The 21,490-nt window shown below is 45.8% G+C and overlaps 1 protein-coding gene across 2 annotated transcripts in view; it reads right to left on the reverse strand.

The window, feature by feature from the left end:
• SEMA3B (semaphorin 3B) overlaps positions 1–21,490 on the reverse strand; it is a 69,203-nt gene that overhangs the window by 34,936 nt on the left and 12,777 nt on the right. The window contains exon 1 of one of the 2 annotated variants that reach the window (XM_083429414.1): positions 18,062–19,007. The exons of the other annotated variant lie outside the window; for it this stretch is intronic. The gene's annotated coding sequence lies outside the window, so the exon portion shown is untranslated. Of the gene's footprint in view, positions 1–18,061; positions 19,008–21,490 lie in introns of those variants that run through there. 2 annotated transcript variants of the gene reach the window in all.

The following is a 21,490-nucleotide window of genomic DNA, read 5'->3' on the forward strand; positions in this document are numbered from 1 at the left end:
GGGCACTCCATCAAATGGTCAAAGCAGTGATAAGAATGTAGGGAACTACTTTTCCTAGTGGATAGCAGTAAGATGTCCTTGACTTCAAAACAAAACAGAATCTTGTGGTACCTTAAAGGCTATCAAATGTATTACAGTATAAGCTTCCCTGGACTATGATTCACTTTATCAGTTTCCTAGCAAAAACAACAACAGCAACGTTAAACTGCTCCCCCCCCCCCCCGGGCAATTTGTGCTTAGTGCTGCACTGATCTAAGAAGGCACCCAGTGCCTATAAAACTCAATATGTTTCCTTGTTATAAGATGTTTCCCACACCAAGATAACATACGTGAATATGCCACTGGAAAGCGAGATTGGTCATTTGCTGTGAAGAGAAACCTGGATTTTATAACCTTGTCATTCACAGGATTGCAGAGGTGCTGATCACATGGGATGCATAATCTACTCCTATAATAATCTGGTGAGAGGATTCATGTGCAAATGGTTTGGAAAACTGAATGGATTCCGAAAATCTAAGTAATTATCAGCCAGCTGCTAATCTCCCTTTCCTGGGCAAGGTTCTCGAGTAGGTGATCATGGACCAGATCCAGGCGCTCTTGGGGGAAACTGATTTTAAAGGTGCATTTCGGTCAGGGTTTTGGCCCAGTTTTGGCCCAGAAACTGCTTTGGTCGCCCTGTACGATGACCTCTTGTCGGGAGAGAGACAGGGGAAATGTGCCCCTGTTAGTCCTCCTTGACCTCTCAGTGGCTTTTGATACCATCAACCATGGTATTCCTCTGAGAGGATGTCTGAGTTAAGGGTGGGTGGCAGCATTTACAGTGGTTCTGGTCCTACTTGAATGGAGGGGTTCAGAAGGTGTTGTTTGGGGAGTGTTCTTTGGCCCTGTGGAGCCTTCAGTGTGGGGTTCCTCGGGGTTCAATTTTATCCTCTATAATGTTTAACATCTACATGAAGCCGCTGGGTGGGGTTATCAAGAGGTGTGCAGTATGTTGTCAGCAATATGCTGATGACACACATCTTCACTTCTCCTTTGCATCTGCAGGTGAGGCAGTGGATGTGCTGGCCCACTGTCTTGCCCTCGTCATGGACTGGCTGAAAGTCAACCAGGCCTTTTGTTCTTATTTTTATTATGTATTTTGTGTTTTTTATATTGCAATTTTATGTTGTGAACTGCCCTGAGGTCTACAGGTATAGGGCGGTATACAAAATTTAAAAATAAATAAATGTGAATGGGCCTTTAAGTCCTACATTCTAAACTGATACCTGCATTACACCTGCTTTGAGGTTAATGAATGACACCACTCTGAAGAATGTCTCTCTTGAGTTCCATGTGGTTTACTCCAAGATAAGTGAGTACAGGGTCACAGCCTCCAGTCAAACACTAATGAGATTGGAAGTGTGGTCCAATAAATGGCTGCAGCGCACTAAACAACAAGTGCTAAATCCTAAACCCTCTTACCTGGGGGTAAGCCCCATTGAACTGAACGGGACCTACTCCTGAGTAGACCTGTTTAGGGCTGCAGCCTTAAGTCTTCCTTATAGCTCATTAGGGTTGGCAACAGGGGACTAGGAAGAGCAGCTTCTACTGTAATACAGTCACACCATATAAAGAAGTGACCTCATACTTGTGGCTTTGGGAATCTGTTGTGCATTTGCTTAGCACCAGCCATGTCGTCTTTGATTTTTCTTTTACTTTCAGAAACTACAGACATTTAACGTTGTGTTCATAGATGTCCCCTGATGGCCTCTGAAAGGGTGGGAAGATCATCGGCCAGCTCAGCATCCCATGCAGTCCCATCAATACTGCATAAAAGGGTTCTGTGTACAGATTCTATATGAAAGGGGGAAGGGAGCAAGAAAACCATTCCTCATCCCAAACAACAGTGGATGTGGTGACAAAGCAGGAATGAAGAATGAAATGCTCCATTCAGCTTTTCTCTGGGTGCGGAGAGAGGAGAGAAGGGTGAGGCAAAACTACAGGACAGTTGGGCTTCCACTGTGGTAAAGAGGCATATTGTCCTGAGAGGAAAAGAGTATGATTCAGATAAGGAGATGCTATGAACAACTATGATTTGTTTTTGCTAACAAAAGGAAACAACATCTCATATTCCAGCAAACTATGACACCCAGGCGTATAAATGAGATTATGGGCACTTCCAGATGACGTGTTTATGTAACATTCATCCTGATTAGTTTGCTGCAAGGTTAAATGATGTTGCATCAAGCAAGCGTTATCCCACACTTCCCAGTGCATTTCCCTGTCACTTTCTTTATTGCTACAAAAACAAATAAACCAGGTCTTTAGGGGAAACATGTTGTGTTGTGCAAGATTTCCCAATTGCTACAAAAACAAATAAACCAGGTCTTTAGAGGAAATGAGTTGTGTTATGCAAGATCTCCCAATCAATTGCAATTGTGCAGCCTGGATTTTCCAACATGTAACTGAATCCTGCTGAAACTGTGACAGTCTGAATGTCTACTTAACGGCATCTAACTGTATATAAACTCAGTCAATCAATCAATCAATCAATAATCTAAGCAACCAAACACCTATTCGTTTCTTACTAAATAATAAACTTTTTTGTGTTTGCAAAGAGGGCAATTGACCCAGCTTGGGTCTTTATTTGGGATCAATGAACTGTCCAATCCTTTGACCAAGGAGTCTCCCCCACCCCCTCCACCAGAATCTGTACCTCAGTTTTGGGGAAGGCGAAAGTTACTGGCTGCTTTTGTTAACCTGCTTCCAGCTGGAGGGATTGGGCCATTAACATTCTGCCCCAGTTGAAAGTTTAGAGGGGGTGGAGAAACTATTCAGGGCAAGCTGCTCTGAAGGGCATCAACTCCTCCAAGACACTTGATGCCCAAGCATTTGAGCTTCACACAAAGGGCTCTGGCAACCTATTGTGATGAGCAGCTCATAAACCTAGACAAAAAACCTACTCAACTCTCCACCCATCCCTAAGGGTGAATATGGCTTTTCAGCGAAGAAGAGCTATCTGTTGGCATGACAACCAAGGTCAAAGTATCTCAGGGGCTGTTATTCACATTTGAGGCTAACTTTGGTGCATCTCCCCATCTTTTCCCTTCATTTCGCCTCACCTCAAGCAGATGCAACTTGGATGATTACAACTGCATCATCCATCAAAATAGAGCATCCTAACTCAGAAGCAGAAGAACCCTTGGGGCATTTTATGCCTTAAACAAAATTATGCTGCTTTCATTTCGCATGTTAAAAACTGGTGTGGTTCCCTTCTATTAATCAGATTGCATTGCAGAGGGTTGGACTAGATGGCCCCTAGGGTTCCTTCCAACTCTATGAAAAAAGAAGTATGAAAATAATAATGCTAAAAATCTTGATTAGGTTGCTCTTAAATAGGAAGAATAGAGATGAGCAGGGATGCTCTTTGCAACTGGTAGCCCAGGATACCTCTTCCCTTACCATCGATAGGGGTGGGGTAGACCTGGACGCAAACAGCCAAATAAATAAATATGAAAACAAAACCAGATACAAATAAACTGCAATTGCTCCACATCTATCTTAATGTATTAGGAGGAATCACTCTGCCCCCAAATATAGCTAGACATTACAGAAGCAGGAAACCTTCTAAGTGTATAAGCTACAAGTCACAAGAGTTTTCAAATAGCTGTCCTCTCCTTTTGCTCCTATCTGCCTAGTGTCCTTCCGCCCAGACACACAAACCAATGCACACTCCTCTTCTACATCCTATCATGACTTCAGTCTTGTTTTCCCAAATGCCTAATTCCTTCTTCATCCTACCAAGATATACCAAAGAACATTACAGCAGCCTGATCAATGGCCCATCTAGTTCAGCATCCTGTTCTCACATTGGCCACCCAGATGCCTGTGGAAACCAGAAAGCAGGACCCAAGGCTCTGGTATTCAGAAGCATCACTGCCACTGACGCTGAAGGCAGAGCAGAGCCATAATGGTCATTAATGCTTTCCTTCTGAAGTTCAGAAGCCTCAGAGGCAGCCTACCTTGGGCCTGCAGGAAACATTCTGCTGCTGTTGTTCCTTATTCCACCTCCTGGGAGAGACTATAGTGATGGAGCACCCATGTTCTTCATGGATCACAGGTTCAACTGCTGGCACCACATTTTATTTTTTTTAAGGGATCAGGGAAGACTAAAGTCTGAGGCTTTAGATAGCTGCTTCTTATCAGAGCTGACAATACTGAGCTAGATGAACAAATAGCCTGAGCTGATGTTAGGTGGCTTCCTATGGGGGCATGTCAATATATCCTATGTGTGTGTATGTACTGCTGAAGGGTTTCATCAGTGACTGACTTTGGACGCCACACCTTCTTCAGCTCCTCCATATTTGTTCCATCTGCAGAGGGAAGCTCTCTGAACCTGTACCAGCTCTTCATTGCACTCGTGTCTGTCATTTCTTCCTGTGATTTTATGTGCACTAGAGCTGTCTGTGTTCTGAGCTGGGAAAAGCTCTAGTAAACTCTGAGGCTATTGTAGGTCCAGTGCTGGAACAAATTGTTTCAGAGCTGCAATCTAAAGGCGCACCACAAGGCCGGCATTCCTGCCACCTACTTCTCACTGTACAGATGGTCTCACTGTACAGATGGTACAGCAGCCTGTAAGGATCTCCTTTCCCTCTCTAGCAGATACCAAAAGGCAATGCTTAGCACAGACCCCTCACCCATCCACCTCCAACATCTCCATTTGCCAGACCTTGGCAGCTCCATGCATTCTGCATATCAATAGACTGGGAGAAATAAGCCTCACTGGGAGATGTTTCTGTGGCTTATTCTGTATCTAGTATCTCCCTTTGCAGCAACTGTTTCTGATCTGAGAATATTAAGAGATTATGCAGATTCAGTCGCTCTGCATTGTCACTGTCACAGAAGTGGATAGTCCTATAATGCAATGCGTGGGTTGGGAAGAGGAATGTTTTCATAAATACTTTTGGAATGGCTGAGCTGACTGCAGGAATTAAATATCATGCTAATGTGTGGTAGTTACAGAATAATACAAGTATAATGTGCCGTTCAATATACGTCTAACACGTTTAGGGATAATTCAACTATGATGTAAAGCCGAGAGGAGGGTTTTGCGATAGACAGCCTCAGTTTTGCCTAGTGCAGGGGTTTCTGAACTGTGGTCCATGGACCACAAGTGGTCTGCAAGATTTGTTCAGGTGGTCTGCAACTTGTCTGTAAAAATACAGTTAAAAACCATACAGCACCTAGCACAAGGCATTACAATTGCTACAACAGGCAGAAAAATCTACCAAGACCTTCAGCAGTTTTCAAGTGGTCCATGGTGAAGAAAGCTTGGTAGCCTAGTACAGTGGTACCTCGGGTTAGAGACACCTCAGGTTACAGACTCCGCTAACCCAGAAATAGTACCTCGGGTTAAGAACTTTGCTTCAGGATGAGAACAGAAATTGTGCGGCGGCGGCAGCGTGGCAGCAGCAGAAGGCCCCATTAGCTAAAGTGGTACCTCAGGTTAAGAACAGTTTCAGGTTAAGAACGGACCTCCAGAACGAATTAAGTTCTTAACCCAAGGTACCACTGTATATAAAAGCAAGAAAGTGGGATTCTAAAATGGCCTTCAACTAGCCGTGTTACCTGAAGGATCATCTCCTCCAATCTAGACCTGCCTGGACTTTGAGATCATCTGCGACTCTTCTTCAGCAGCACCCACCAAATGAGGTTTGGCAGGTACAAAGGATAGCACCTTTTCAGTGGTGGCACACCCACTGTGGAATGCCCTCCCTAGAGAGGCTTGCCTGGCACCTATGTATATTATGGTCCTTTTAGTACCAGGCAAAGACTTTAACAATATTTCCTAGGTTTTCCAATCTTAAAACCTTTTAGGGGTTTTTAGGTCATAGAATTGTAGAGTTGGAAGGGACCCCAAGGGTCATCTAGTTCAACCCCCAGCAGTGTAGAAATCTCAACTAGATCGTACATGACAAAATAGAATGCTTGGGATATTCTTGGCGTCTAAAAGATTTGTGACATTTTAGTATGCTCTGAGCTTTGTTGCACTGATTTGATTTCCCGATGTTTTCTTTTTCATGCATTTATAATCTTGTTTAATACTTAAAGGTAAAGGTAAAGGTACCCCTGCCCATACGGGCCAGTCTTGACAGACTCTAGGGTTGTGCGCCCATCTCACTCAAGAGGCCGAGGGCCAGCGCTGTCCGGAGACACTTCCGGGTCACGTGGCCAGCGTGACATCGCTGCTCTGGCGAGCCAGAGCCGCACACGGAAACACCGTTTACCTTCCCGCAAGTAAGCGGTCCCTATTTATCTACTTGCACCCGGGAGTGCTTTCGAACTGCTAGGTTGGCAGGCGCTGGGACCAAACAACGGGAGCGCACCCCGCCACGGGGATTCGAACCGCCAACCTTTCGATTGGCAAGCCCTAGGTGCTGAGGCTTTTACCCACAGCGCCACCCGCGTCCCTGTTTAATACTTACTTGCTGTAATTGTTATGGGAAGCTGCCTAGAGAACTTACGTTATTGGTTAGCATTTAAATAGTGTAAACAAAGAAATGCTGTTGCCGCCCCTGCTGCCAGCTTCCTGTGCTACTCAACACATAGAACTAAAGGTTTGCTTTAAACCCACACATTTACCCGACGCCCACTTAAAGCTAGCCACAAAATACTTCCTGAAGCAGCAAGTTCTGACACTACTTCCAAAAATTTAACAGTTGGTCAGTCTAGGATTCTGGTGAGCCTCCAGGAGAAAGGAATCCCACAAAATAGAATATTATCGTAGTGGTTTAAAATAAACTACACCTAGCACAGGTAATTAGACAGCCCTCCCTGAAGCTTGACAATCCTAGTCTTGACTGGGGGGAAATGCCAGACAACAGAGATGACAAGGTGTCCTGCTCCAACCAGGTCAGGACACAGTTTTGGGGCATCGGCTGGTGTAAACCACAATCAGGTCAACAGCAGACTAATGTGAGAAACACAACAGAACAGGTCAGGATCAAAGGGAATTCAATAAGGAGAGCCCAGGTGTAAATGGGCTCAAAGCACATTGAAGCAGACCAGAGGCAAATGCAATCCAGCAAACAGGGTCTTCAAGAAGAAATCCAGAGGTTAGCAGCACAGGAGGTCATTGAATGGTAGAGCGGAACAGATAACATCAGTGATGGGGAACCTCAGGCCCAGGAGCGAAATGTGGTCACGCAGGCCCTGGAATTCTCTCCCTAAACCATGCCCCTCGCTAGGGTCAGCCCCTTCCTATGGGTCCTGCTCTGAGCCCTCCGCAAGAGCTTTCATGTGGTTGGAAGATGCCCCTGGGCTGTGATAATGTCTCTTGCCCACCTGGATGGAGGTAAGTAGACATATAGACATATAGTGGAGAAACCACAGAATTTGGCATAGCTAGAATGTAGCCTTACAGTAGGTAAGAGTCATAACCATTTCACTGCCCACTTTTGCTTTGAGCCTCACCGGCCACTGGCATATGGCCCCCTGACTGTTCCACACAAGGGCCCTCAAGCAGAAACAAGCAAGATGCTCCTCATGAACCTGAGAACCAAAAGACATGCCAGTCACCTAAGGGCTTACACCAGGCACCCCCAAACTTGGCCCTCCAGCTGTTTTGGGACTACAACTCCCATCATGTCTCACTAACAGGACTAGTGGTCAGGGATCATGGGAACTGTAGTCCCAAAACAGCTGGAGGGCCAAGTTTGGGGATGCCTGGCTGACACAGCCTGGCCTCCTAGACCCCACCCAGGACCAACTGCAAGTGCTTAACCCTGCTCTCCAGGAAGAGAAGGGGTTACTGTCAAGTACGGTAGACCATTACTCACAAGTAGTTCCAATATTTGGGGCTTTCAGGCACACATTCTCCTTCTCTGGGTAGGCGCCTGGGATTTCTGGGAGGCACTTCAGCCTCTCCTGCTGACTCAGAAGGGGGCTCTTCCGCTGCAGTTATTGGAGACCCACCTCAAGGTTTCTTCCAGGGCAGCCTCTGGTGACAGGCCTGGTCAGGTTCCCACCTGAATGCTAAGATCTTTCTGATCAGTGCTGGGAGCAGCAGCACTTCTTGGGCTTCCCTTGGGCTATGGATGGTGTTGGGACTTCATGGGAGGAGTCTAGGGGTCAGGCTAGGGCCCAGAATGGCATAATGTGCATGGATGATACATTATGCATAAAGAAGCACTGCTCCTTTGAAAAGCAGAAAATCACTGTTACAAGTTAATGGAATTTTCCGCCTGTGTGCATCTATGTGTACAAATAAAGCGGAGGAACATTTAAGGCAGGAAGGCAAGCAGAGAAACAAATTAAGAGGCCTTTAAAAGGAGAAAAGAAGAGAAGAGTGCAAGAGAGCAAGGAAAAGAATGCCAAATGTAGGGAGGAGGGTTGGGTGGGAAGCGTACAGTGACAAAGAGAAAAGCAAACAATAGGAAGCCAGTAAATGAAATTAATATCCTGGCCTCTTTCACACACTGCTTTGACAGAGCCATACAAAGGTCAGAGGCAGCACTTTGGGTGGAACGGCTGGCTGCTAAAGAAGCAAGAAAAGGCTGTTCTCCCTTGACTCCTGAGAGCCACCTGCAGTCTTCCCCTTCAAGAATAAACTAATCCCTAAGACCTAGCATCCCTCTAGACTGGTGTTTGTCTTTTGTGGGCATATTCTGCAACATGACATGGATGCAGTAAAATTGCTTTAGCGGTTGTGCTGAACCATCTGCACATCATTTCACATTATTTGTTGTTCTGCAATGCTTCCCCCAAGTTACTATATGTTTTGGTTTTTTGGAAGGGCACTCTTGCTCTACAGCGCAACAGGAGTGGGACAAAACAACAGCAACCCAATAACATTTGAGGTATAGAAAGTTACAGGATTTCAGCAGCAAGTTATAGGACATACTCTGATTGGAAATGAAGCAGCACATCTGTCCCAAACCTATTGCACATGCAAACAGTGTTGAAAGTTTGATCGTGTATAACTGCCCTGATGCCCTCTTGAGTGCAAATTGTCAAGAACGCACATGAAAAATTTTGGGTGAGATCTTACACCACCCCTGGTCAGACCAATGGTCAGTCTAGTCCAATAATGCCATAATTCTGTCTAAGAGCAAACTTTGGTGATTGGGTGCCCACCAGATTTGGAGAGAAATGAGGCAACTCCAAGCTAAGACGGTACTTTCTACATACTTGGAGGACTTACCTTACATTAAAAGGTAACTGGAATTTAAAATCCCAACCACCAAAGTGACCAGAACAAGTAAGCTTCCATCTCATAAAGATGGTGGTGTGTCAGCTGAAGGGGGGAACAGTTAAGGAAACTGGGGTTGGAGTGGAGATAATTGGTTTGCTCAAGCCCCCAAGTGCTTTGGGAAAGGACCAATGCTCAGTGGTAGTGCATCCTCTTTACATGCAGAAGATCCTGGGTTCAACCCCTGGTGTCTTTAGGAAGGGCTAGAAGAGGCTGCCTGAATCCCTGGAGAGTTGCTGTTGTTCCGAGTCAACAGTACAATTAGGAGCTAGACATATTCCACAAACTCTTGATTACTGACGTGTCTGGAAACCAGTCTCTGGGCACCACAGTTCAAGAAGGACACTGACAAACTGGAACGTGTCCAGAGGAGGGCAACCAAAATGGTCAAAGGCCTGGAAACGATGCCTTATGAGGAACGGCTAAGGGAGCTGGGCATGTTGAGCCTGGAGAAGAGGAGGTTAAGGGGGGATATGATAGCCATGTTCAAATATATAAAAGGATGTCACATAGAGGAGGGAGAAAGGTTGTTTTCTGCTGCTCCAGAGAAGCGGACACGGAGCAATGGATCCAAACTACAAGAAAGAAGATTCCACCTAAACATTAGGAAGAACTTCCTGACAGTAAGAGCTGTTCGACAGTGGAATTTGCTGCCAAGGAGTGTGGTGGAGTCTCCTTCTTTGGAGGTCTTTAAGCAGAGGCTTGACAACCATATGTCAGGAGTGCTCTGATGGTGTTTCCTGCTTGGCAGGGGGTTGGACTTGATGGCCCTTGTGGTCTCTTCCAACTCTATGATTCTATGATTCTATGATTCTATGATTCTATTCTATGATTCTATGATTCTCTCAGAGTCTTGACAGGGATCTTTCTTGCTTTGTGGTAGTTGATGATTTCACATCACTGAGCCTACTATGTGCAAGGCATGTGCTCTGCTATTGACCTATGAGTGTTAATAGGACACCTATAGAGAGTGCCCTGTCTTCCCCCTGCCTTGCTCTGAGCCCCGCAGTAGATGATCAGGGTTTCCTAGTTGATCAAAGCCAAAGGAAGCTGCTTGTCTAGAGTCTTGGTAGCTGGTATCTGAATTATTGCTCTGAAAGCATTGGCTACATCAGGGGTGGGAAGCCAGTGGTCTTCCAGATGTTGTTGGATTCCAGCTCCCACTGGCCCCAGCCAGCATGGCCACTGGTCAGAAGCATGATGGGAGCTGTAGTCCAACAACACCAGGAGGGTCACAGATTTCCCATCCTTGGGCTATATCTTTTCTAGGCCCTTATTGATTGAAAGGTTGCAAATGTGTTGTTGCTGTTAGGTCTTTGACTTGAACATATGACTCATCAGCACAACATTTGGGCACAATCCATAGACAAGGTCCAGCTTAGCTCTCTTCTTAGGCCAAGCCCAGTCATTGGGATTGCATAGATGTCTCCAAGGTTAATGTAATCCACTGTGTAAAAGCCAAAAGCAAAACTACAGTGCTTTCCTCCCTATGTGAAAAGCAAGGCTGCCAGCCAAGCTCCCAGCAAAGAGAGTGAATTCTGCCCCTTCCCTGCTTTTTCCCATGTCTTTCTATTTACTTCAATCCTTTTTTAACATTTTCCCTGAATGAATCTTCCCCAGCCTGTTCTTTTCATCAAGACACGGCCACCTCTGAGCCCATTTGTCTTCTGCAATTATTCCCCTGCATCTCTGGCAATTAAGTGATGCCAGCTTCCTAAAGCAATTATGGAGATGTCGTTTGAGCCCAGCTGTAAGGCAGGGAGGGCGATTTTCTGGTGACTGCTCCGTGGTTGGTGGGTCAGCTAGTGAACACTGCTCAGACATCAGGTGACATCACAGAGCTCCCTTTCCAGGGAGTTGGTTAAGTTGCATAAGAGAAAGTGGAAAAGAAAAGAAAAAAGCTCCATCCCCTCACAAAGTTGTTTGTTCTACTATGGTTTACCTGGGGTGGGGGGTTGTATTAAAATAGGATCTGGCCGCAGCTCCTGCTGAAACTGCTGTTGGGGAGATTGTCTTGGAGAATATGCAGTGGGCTCTCCAAAGACTTGCACACTCAGGTAGGATTGCCCAGACTGGATTTCTGGGGCCTGGAAGTGAACCATGTCTTTCCTATGAGCAAGAATTCCTTGGAGTCCTAGCCAAAGCCAAAACTTTTCCAAACAGAGCATTCTCACCACCCCAGCAGGGAAGGGCTTTGTTGCAGTGATTGCTGGAGGAGCCAGTCTTCCCTCCCAGCAGATGCCTAATTAGAACATATTAAAGTCACTGCACTGCAGCAAAATAGAAGCAGAGCAAGAAGGGGGGGCACGCCACTCTGTGCCGCTGGGCAAGGGGGCACCTCTTTTTGCTTTGTAGTGAGAATCCCCATATTCACTGGGCTGCAAAAGGCAGCTGCCCTTGAAATGGGAAGGCATGCGTAATTATTCCAGGGAAGAGTCCAAAGCAATAGACTCCTATTATCAGTCTGGAAGACCAGTTAGAATGCTTCTTATAACTGGGGCAGGATCACTGGGCATTTTTCAGTGGCTGCTGGGATTCTTGCAAAAAAGCTAGGTGGACTTACATGCATAAGCAGGTATGCAAAGGATGCTAGTGGCCGCAGCAGGGAACAAGGGAGAAGGGGTTTGGTGTTACAATTAGTGACTCCTTTGCAGCAGTTGAGAGCACCTGATGACACCATATTGCTTTGTAAACTTTAGACATACTGGAGGACCATGGCAATTCTAATTAAACAACAACAACAACAACAACAACAGCATAAACCATACAAGTCAACCCACCTCTGCCTTACAGTATGAGGGCAGGCAAAACATGTTTATGTGCTCAAAAACATTAACCCAGTAGAGACCAAACTGCAAGACTCCTCCGTTTGATTTGGAAATTTGGCACAATGAATCACAACTCAGATCAAACGTATTGCAGAGCTCAATATACATACACCATTTGGTGCAAGTTCTTCTTAGGTACCCAATTCCACATCTTTCCATTAACAGAATAAGCAAGTTAGCAAGCTGGCTGTAAGTTGCTAATGAACCAGGAACTTCACAGCCCATTTCTCTTGGCCACTTTGCAGCAGCTCTGCAGAGCTGCAGATAAAAACTTGAAAGTAATACATTATGTGGGGAAACACCATGAGCCAGATCTGTGGCTAAGGCTGCAATCCAGAGCATACTGAACAGAGCTCCCATGAATGAAGTGGGGTTTGCTTTTGAATAAGCTTGTATAGTGCCTTATGATAGCGTCAGGACATATGGAATCATAGAATTGTAGAGTTGGAAGGGATCCTGAGCATCATCAAGTCCACCCCCCAATGCAAGAACATGAACTAGGTCATACATGACACCATTTCACTCCCTTTTATAAAATAGGCAAAAATCTGCCTAATTTTTATAAATTGCACAGTTTGCTTTTTCTTAGTGGAGAGAATGTGGGTTCTCTTGACACAGAATATTGATGATTTTAGCATGGCTCTGACAATAACAAATCGGTTTTACAGAAGGAGAAAATAACTAATAATATTTACTTCCCTACTTGAACTGAATTCATTTGCTGGTGAAAGAAAGTAAGCAGGAAGGATAAGACCCCTGAGAAACGTTGGTGTTAGCCTTAACAGTCAGCGTCATTCCACTCATTATTAGCAGTAGTAATACCCTGCCCATCTGACTAGGCTTCCAGCGAACTATAAAACCATAGTAAAACATCAAACATTAAAAACTTCCCTAAACAGGGCTGCCTTCAGAGGTCTTCTAAAAGTCACATAGTTGTTAACTCCTTGACATCTTATGGGAGGGCGTTCCACAGGGTGACTGCCACTACTGAGATGGTCCTCTGCCTAGTTCCCTGTAACTTCAGCCTCTGCTTCTAACATGTCCTGTGCCTCATCCTCCATCTCTTGACTACTCAGACTCTTCCTGTTCCTCCAGCCCTGGCTCCTGCCTTGGTGGGTGGCACAAAACCCCATAAATTGCTGATGCCCTTTGCTGGGTCAGCCTCCAGCCTCCTTACCTCTGCCGCACACTCACCAGAGCCCTGCCAGTCCCTGACAATGGATCCAGCTTGCATTGCATTGCATTGCATTGCAGGGGGTTAAACTAGATGACTCTTGGTGCACCCTGCAACCCTACAATTCTATGATTCTGTGGAATTATGCTCCACCCTTCTTCTCCAGTAACCTGTATGTAGCTTTCTTTGTTTCTTTGATGTGAAATTCAGTGAAGCCCAGGCCTGTCATACAAATTTTCCCTTCCTACACATGTTCCTCTCTTCCTCTTCTTTTACTGCAGCTAGAACAAGGGTGGCCATCTCTTTTGCTGGCTTAGCTGTACACATCCATAACAGCCATGTCCCCTATTGGCAGCTGTTTAGTCATGTTTCTGACATCCATCACTGCCCTCTAGAGGCATTCTATTTATCATGATGGCAAAAAATTTGGACACAGTCTATGTCCCTGTTTATCACTGCCTCTGAAGGAAGGATGGGGAACCTCGGACTCTCCAGGTGTTGCTGGAATTCCCTTCTCTAAACCAGATGTTGCTGAACTAGCACTACAGATTCTCCATCCCTGGTCTAGAGAAGGGAATTGTGACTGCTAAGCAGTACAACTATTTCAGACAGACAGACACAGTGCAACATTCTAGGAATAGTGTGTTTTCTTCATATTTACAAGACTTTGACTGGAAGATGTTCTTGGAATAGGGTAGGCTGACATATTTTCTGAACCCTGAAGGCCAAAATATCTACTACAGCTACGTCTCTTCTGTACCAAAAATAAGACACAGTTGCATGCATAAGCAACTCCAGCTTTCAGACTACTGTGATTTGCCCTTCCTTGGACCTTTCTGTGACATTCCTGAGGTCTGTAGAAAGACAGAACTTTGGTATCATTCCCAGTAATATTCTGACAAATTCAACATGTCCTAATTGGCAGATCTTATGCTGATAACAGAACGACCCCTCCAAAGTTATAGTCAAAGGCAAATTTAGGGGAACACGACCTGTTCAGCCACTCTGGGCACAGAGCCTTGGGGGGGTCAGCAGGGGTCGCTACAACTATGATGTAGAATGGAAAGCAAGAGGTCAAGGGTGCCAAATTTTGGCACCACACAAGGCAGCATTGAAATTTGAAACCCTGAGGTTCACCACTGCATTGGCCTGGTTCATAGGACACTGTGAGCCAAACCTTGGCTTAGCAAGACCCTATAGGCTCCTGCAGAGCAGCTTGCTGCAGTTTTGCATTTTCCTGGTCCTCATGGCTAAGCCACAATGTTTTTGGCCTGGTGGGTCTGATCTCTAATTCCCATCACCCCTGCTGGCCAACTGTCAATCATATGACATCATGACACCCACCTGAGCAGCATGGATGGAACAAGAGTCTGCTTTGCCAGTGCAGTCCTCTCAGGGAGCACTCTCAAAACGCAGTGTCCAGCAGCTGGTGAGTGAAGGGTTCAATTCTGCTGGCTGCAGGGGTCTGCAGCATCCAGCAGAATTGAGCCATGCCCCACCAATCAGCTGGCATCACCCAGTGACATAATCTGATGGGCACATGGACATGGTTTGGGGGAAATGGCCTCATGGGCCAGCTAGATCCTCTAGGCGGCTGCAAGTTTCCCACCTCTTAGCCCTGCTCAACGCAGGGAGCAGCAAAGCACCTATGAGTTCCTCCCCCAAATCCTGCAAGCTTGCATAGTCCTGCTAAACCAAGGTTTTGTTTAACATGCCACGCGAAGCAGCCCTATAGTGCCAGGGCTTACATTTCTATCAGTGATGCTTCTTTTCAAATCACCATCACTAATGGGAAGAGAGATTTATTTTCTCTGCAACTCAGTTTGAAATCTACACACTGCTGTTTTAAAAGACTCGATGCTATGATACTGCCAGGGAAGGGAGCAAAGCCAGAGAAACTGCTTGAAGCCTCTAAAAGTTTATTACTGTACATGGACTGGGTGACAAGGAGAACACAAGTCAGCTGGTAAGGCAATGCTCCCGCCTCCATCCTCTCCACAGATAAAAAGGAGGTGCCCTGCAGCAAATCTTGGGAGCAGAACAAACTATGCAGCACCGACTCAGCTTCTGTTATGCAATGCTCTGCATTATAAAGGAGCACCCTGTGGACCCCATGAACTTGCCCATATTAGGCATAAGGAGACTGAACTGGAGTTTGCTAGTGCATGAAGAAATCTTGATGCAAGCAGCCTAAACCCATGCTTAGCCTTTTTATACTAGCTGAAATTAAACATGAGTAGATCCTTTAGCTGTTTAATTCATAAGGGTATAAATTTAAAATGCACAGAAAATTGAAAAAAAAAAATCCAAACACACAGGAAACCAAAACTAACAAAGCAAAGATCAACAGAGACAAATGAGATGTTCTGCATTTGGGCAGAAACGACAGCAACCCTAAACCCAATTCCAGAGGTACTGAACGGGAGATACTTGGCTCAGCAGTAGCATATATGAAAAAGATCTCAGAATTGTAGCTGATTCCAGGAGCTGAACATGTATGCAGTTGCAAATAGAGACTAAGGTGACTGCATTAACAGAGCTATAGCCTCCAAGTCACAAGATGTAATATTTCTGTTACATTCTGCACTAGTAGGACCTCACCTGCAAGAATAAGACCTCACCTGGAGTACTGTGTCCATTTCTAAGAAGAATATAGGCAAACTGGAATGGGTTCAAAGGAGGGCAGTGAAGAGAGTCAGTGGTATGAAAAAATAAGTCCTAGATGGAAAAGTTGAAGGAACCAGGTACATTTAGCATCGAGAAGAAAAGACTGAGGGGTGACAGTGTGTGTGTGTGTGTGTGTCATGGTAGCACTCTTCAAATACTTAAGAGCTCTCAGGCTGTGTATGCACCAGAGTGCATATAGGCCAGACAGATCTGATTCTTTCATGTGCACATTTGTGCACATCTGCCCACACATTTTCAATTGAATCAATGTTCCCCATCCACACTAGTGGGCAGTGCTTGGTGGGATATAGTTGCACTGTGTGCTGCTATCCCTTCGATTAGTACTTCCTCACATTCCCTAATTTCTAGAAACCTGAAGTCCGCTGTGTGCATGACTACAGGTATTTGTTTGCCTGTGCATGCAGCCATTAAAAAAAACGAGATACATGTTTTCTGATAGACCAGACTTGCACAAATAGCAGGTAAAAAAAAGGTGTGTGTGTTGCGCCCCCCACTAGCAGCCCCCAGAGGAGCACCATTGGGAGCAGTTTTGACAATGGAACCAATTACAAAGGCTCAGACAAGCCATCTCATGAGGATGTTCTGAATTTCATATTTGATGAAATTGCTGAATTGCAGGGCGTTGGACTAGATGATCCTTCGTGTCCCTTCCACTTCTACAATTCTAAGTTTCTATGAAGATGATCTGGTTCAGAAGAATGTTGCACTAGATGGTTTGTTTGTTTATTTACATATTTATTATTACATTTATTACTAGCCCTTCACTAGGTGGTCCCAGGGTGGGTTATAATAATTTAAAATTCAGTATTTTAAAAAGTTAAAACAACTTGCAGGAATAGGGTGGGTCCCGACTCAAACGCCCCTCAGACTCAACATATCTGTCTTTTCCCAGTAGCTCTATGCACCAATCACATATGAAAGTTATAACCCAGGAAAGCTACTATAATAACAACTGTAATTGATTTTGACCCAGCAATGCCACATCAGTTTCTAATGCCAGGTCTTCCGAGTTTATAATGATACAGAAAATTAAATATAATGCTAACACAAGGAGAGGAAGGAAGCAAATTCTATATCCCTCCAAACCCCCTTCCCAAAATAATATGCCCGTCTTCTCCCGCAGGGGTCTGGCCTCCTTCCACTGAGGCTGGCTCCAGTGGCTTTGCAGAGAGAAGTGCTGACTCCAGAAATATACAGTCATTCTCCTAAAAAAAGGCTTCTAAGAACTTAGTGCACATTTAGAGCTGCAGTCAGAGACTGATTGCACGAGAATAGAGAGTGTTCAACTTTGCCTTTTCCATCTTTTCTTCCATGTGATGGTAGCCAATGGCTGGTGGTGAGTCACCAGCAGGAGGAGACCTGGTCCTCTTTCTCTCAGCCACAGTGGATACCCAAAAAAATCCCTACTGCTCTTTCAGAAGTAATGCATTAATTTGCAGGGAATATGGCTTTCTAGTTGTACCTTCTACTGTCCCCCTTTCAGGGCTACAAAATTCAAGAGCCCTTGTTTTAATGCCAGCTCCTTCAAACCTTACATGTTGGAAATGTTTTGTCTGGGTGTAAAGGCGAGGACAATGAATGACCTTAACCTTTCTTCCAGTTCACAACTGTGTAGATTCATAATCAGTTTACAAGAGCTGAACTCTCTTCCGGGTCTCATATATTCCTTAGACTCTTCTAAGGAGTCAGAGTCTTCTGCATACACTACCTTACCAAAACCAAACGGGGGCATCCTTTATCACCACCCCTTTGCCTGTGCCATCGAGATGATCATTAAAGAGTTCATCAGAGTGTGGTGTGATTCTGCTGTGACCTAGCGATGCCTGCCAAGGGCAGAAAGAGGGTCAAACGAGGTGCAGTACACACTGTGTGTGTGTACGATTCCTGCAAACTAAACATTTCCTGGCAAGCAACTTGTGGGAACAACTGCCTTTCTCGCCTCCGCTTCTCCTCCATGAGGACTAGGGGGCTGCAGCGAAGATCTTCCGCGAAGCGCAATCTAATGTCACAACACAGGAAAGTCCTCGCTCAAGCTTGGCCCGGATCAGCCCGAACCCGCCTGCAAAGTTGCAAGGGCGCTCTAGTCTAGCGACACATCTCCAACCACAGACGGCGCGGAAGGGAAAACGCAGCGAAACTCACCTGCTTCTCCAGCTCGGGACGACCCTCTCTTTCCTTGCCGCCGCTGCCGCCGAAGGGGGGCGCTCCGAGCCGGGTACTGGGGAGGGGGAAGCGCCTCTCCGGAGTCTCGCCGCCAGTACCGATGGAGGGTAAGATCCGGCTAAATTCTGGGGGTCAGATCCTCGCAGTCCCCCACGGGGTGTCCGTTGCCTGCGGCTGGTGTCTCCCTCTCCCGTGGCTGGCTGAGGAGCGAGGGGCTGCCCGGCTTCTCCTCCCCTCTCTAACTCTCTCCAACCCGCAGCGCCGGCGAGTCAACCCAAAGGGGTGGAGCTGGCTCGAGCGGCGGATCCGAAGTGGCTCCCGCAGGCGTCAAGAGTTGAAGACTCCCTGGGTGGGGCGTCGATCAATGCCGGGAGCCAGCAGAGGAGAAAGGCAGGAGCGGAGCGCGGGGCCCACGCCCAGCAGAAGCCCAAGAAGCAGCAGCAGCCGCGAGTGGGAGAAGCGGGGAAGGGTCAGCCGCCGCCCTCGGCCACGTGCCCGCGCCCACCCGCTTTGCTCTCCACAACCGCGTGGGATTGCCTGTCGCCCCTCTCCACGGGAGCGGGCCCCGGAAAACCGGAAGGACACTCACTCTTTTGGTGGATAGAGCCGGCCATGATACTGGCAGTAACTTCACTGCTCTCCAAGTGAAGTTAGCCAGCCCTTCCATGAGTTGGGGTTGTAGCCTATGCTAGGCCTACTCCAGAGTGGACCCATTGATATTAACGGACAGGACTGAGGTTCATTAATGCCAATGGGTCTACTCTTGAGTCGAACTGAGTTGTCTGCGACCCTGAATGCTTTGACCCCCGTGCAAACCTCATGCTTTTGCAAGCCCTTGAAGAAGCTTCCTTCTTCAAGGGCTTGCAAAAAAAGAAGAGGAGGTATTTAGAATTCAAACCGTACTGCAATAAAACATGTATTATAAGAAATAAAAGCAGCAATAAAAACACAAATGTTAAATCAGTATGAATATTTAATACAGGCACGCCATACACCAGCCAAATGAAGCTTGTGGAGGCACCATGGAGGAGGGATGGGACACACAGGGCACCTGGGGAGTGTTCAGCTCTTCCAGCTTCTGTGGTTGGGATGTTACCCCTTAGGGTTTTGTTTTGTTTTTTGGTCAGGCCGTTTTTATACCGCCACCCCCCCTTGTGATCCTAAGCTCCTGTCTCACACCTGTCCCTATGCTCCACTGCTGGCAGCGGGGGCTGGAGGAGGTGCACACACCCAAGCAATATTGCTCCCAGAAGGGCCTCCTTTTGCTACAGCTCCATGACCCCAGTATTTGCTATTTCTATTGTCCATTCTTGGGCCTCCTTTGCAAGAGCAAGCCGGGTGGAACAGGCTGCAAGGCCCTTTATGACCTTGCAGTCTGCTAACAGAGGCGCAGTCTTTAGCATGGGGTTCTGGGAAAGTTCATGGCTGCTAGCGCAGCCAGCTCTTACTGTAAGGCATTCTCTCTGCCTCCCACTCTTTCTCGGACAGCGGGGTTGCTCACTTCCCCCACTCCCAGCATCTTGTAGAACAGGTTACTGGCTGGCGATTCCCCCCAAGGGCCTGTGGCTTTCCTTTGCTCAGCTACCAGAATGCAACTTTAATGTATTGCACTTTAAAAACTGAAGTCTTTCCCAGCTGCTGGGAATCAAGAGGGCTATAGAGTGTATGCTGGTTTGTTTGTTTATTAATGAATTATTGGGCGGTGTGTGTGTCTATATTTCTGTAGGATCTCTACATATACTCTATATATAGTGAGTGAGTGTATATACTCTATATATACAGATGTGAGTATGTATAACACACTATTATATAGTGTTTCCAGCTATCCTCTTTCATGTAGGGTGGTATATGAGAGAGAGAGAGAGAGAGAGAGAAGGTACTCTCCAATGCATAAGGAGTTAACAAAGCCATGCAATTCTTTAGTGTCACCTTTTGTTTCTGTTGACTACCCCTTCAGCAGTGAGACATGGGGGGGGGGGACGCATTAAAAACCATGCATCTGCTGTAATGCGTACATATGCAGTACATATGCATTGGGAAGCAGCAGATAGTTGTGACTTTGGGGTGTGTGTTTTTAATAAAATAGATGCATATGCAATTCCCAGATGACTCTACATGTGATTTTGACACGGAAGGGGTCTTATGACTATGGCAGACACCACAGATTCAAGCATGTCATTTGGCATCTATAGTCAAAGTTGCAGGTCATATTGCCTTGTAAAATGCCTAACTCGAGCCTGCTAACTGTGTAATGAGAACTCCCTGTAATAGTCAACTCGGGTGGTGAGTACCGATAGAAATGGAGTGAAAACAGGGCCACTGAGAAATGAGGAAGGCATCAGCTTGTACTTGGGGGTTTGTAGAAGCACATTTAAACAAAAAACAAAAAATATTCCCTGGTTACTAGGCATGCTCAGTAACCAAAAATGTTGATTGACGGATGTCAATTGGAAAATAAAAATAGAAAATGGAGCAGGGAGGGAGAGAATGGAATGGCCTCCTGGAGGAGAGCATGGCTGGCAGGTTCATGCTTGGAGATGAGATTACATTGCAGCATTTTATTGCAAGTCTTAGTTGTAAACATATAAAAACAATGATAGTTGGCCTTTCCTAAAGACCTACCCTAAAGACTTGTGATGGGTTGCAACATAGCTTTATCTCACATGCAGCCAAAACTTATGCATGACCCAATGAATTTTATGAATAAATGTGAATAGGAGTGCAGCCTTTATCTATTTATTTAGAAAAAACTTGTATACAGCTTACCACAGAAAACTCCCAAAGCTGTGTACAACATAGAGAAAGACATTGAAGTCATCTTATATTAAAAAGGAATGCCACAGGTGTCATCAAAAATATAGGCGGACTGGAACTAGAACTAATGGGGGAAATGGTTGTGTTTTTAACAAATGTCAGGTGCCCCCTGTGGCTGGTACCTCCAAAATAACCAAGGGTGGGTATTGCAGAGCATTCCAAAGGGTAGGAGCTACCACAAAGAAAGACAGGGGCTTTCAGTTGACATAACCTCCATAGTTCTCACTGACGTTGGAAGAAACAGTTGTTGTTGCAAATTGTGCTTCGTTTGAAATCAAACCTATGGTAGGAATTTAAAGACCTGATGAAGTCAAGAATTTTGCCAAAGGAAGACCTGGCAACTATGCATACTTAAGTGCCTTCCTCAACTGCAATTCATTCTGACATGAGTAATGTTTAATCCATGAGAAAACCAATCCAGATAGCAGCATTACAGATACTCAATTTACATCTGTTTTATTTAAAGAAAAATATGATCAGATTGCTCAAATGTTTTGTTGCTGTTGTTGCTGCATCCCTATCCTCAGTAACGGATGAAACAGGAGGTAGCATATTACCATCATCAAGACTAGTGGTCACTGATATACAGCATGA

This window comes from Podarcis tiliguerta, assembly GCF_965153285.1.
Source record: "Podarcis tiliguerta genome assembly, chromosome: 2".
Taxonomy (NCBI): domain Eukaryota; kingdom Metazoa; phylum Chordata; class Lepidosauria; order Squamata; family Lacertidae; genus Podarcis; species Podarcis tiliguerta.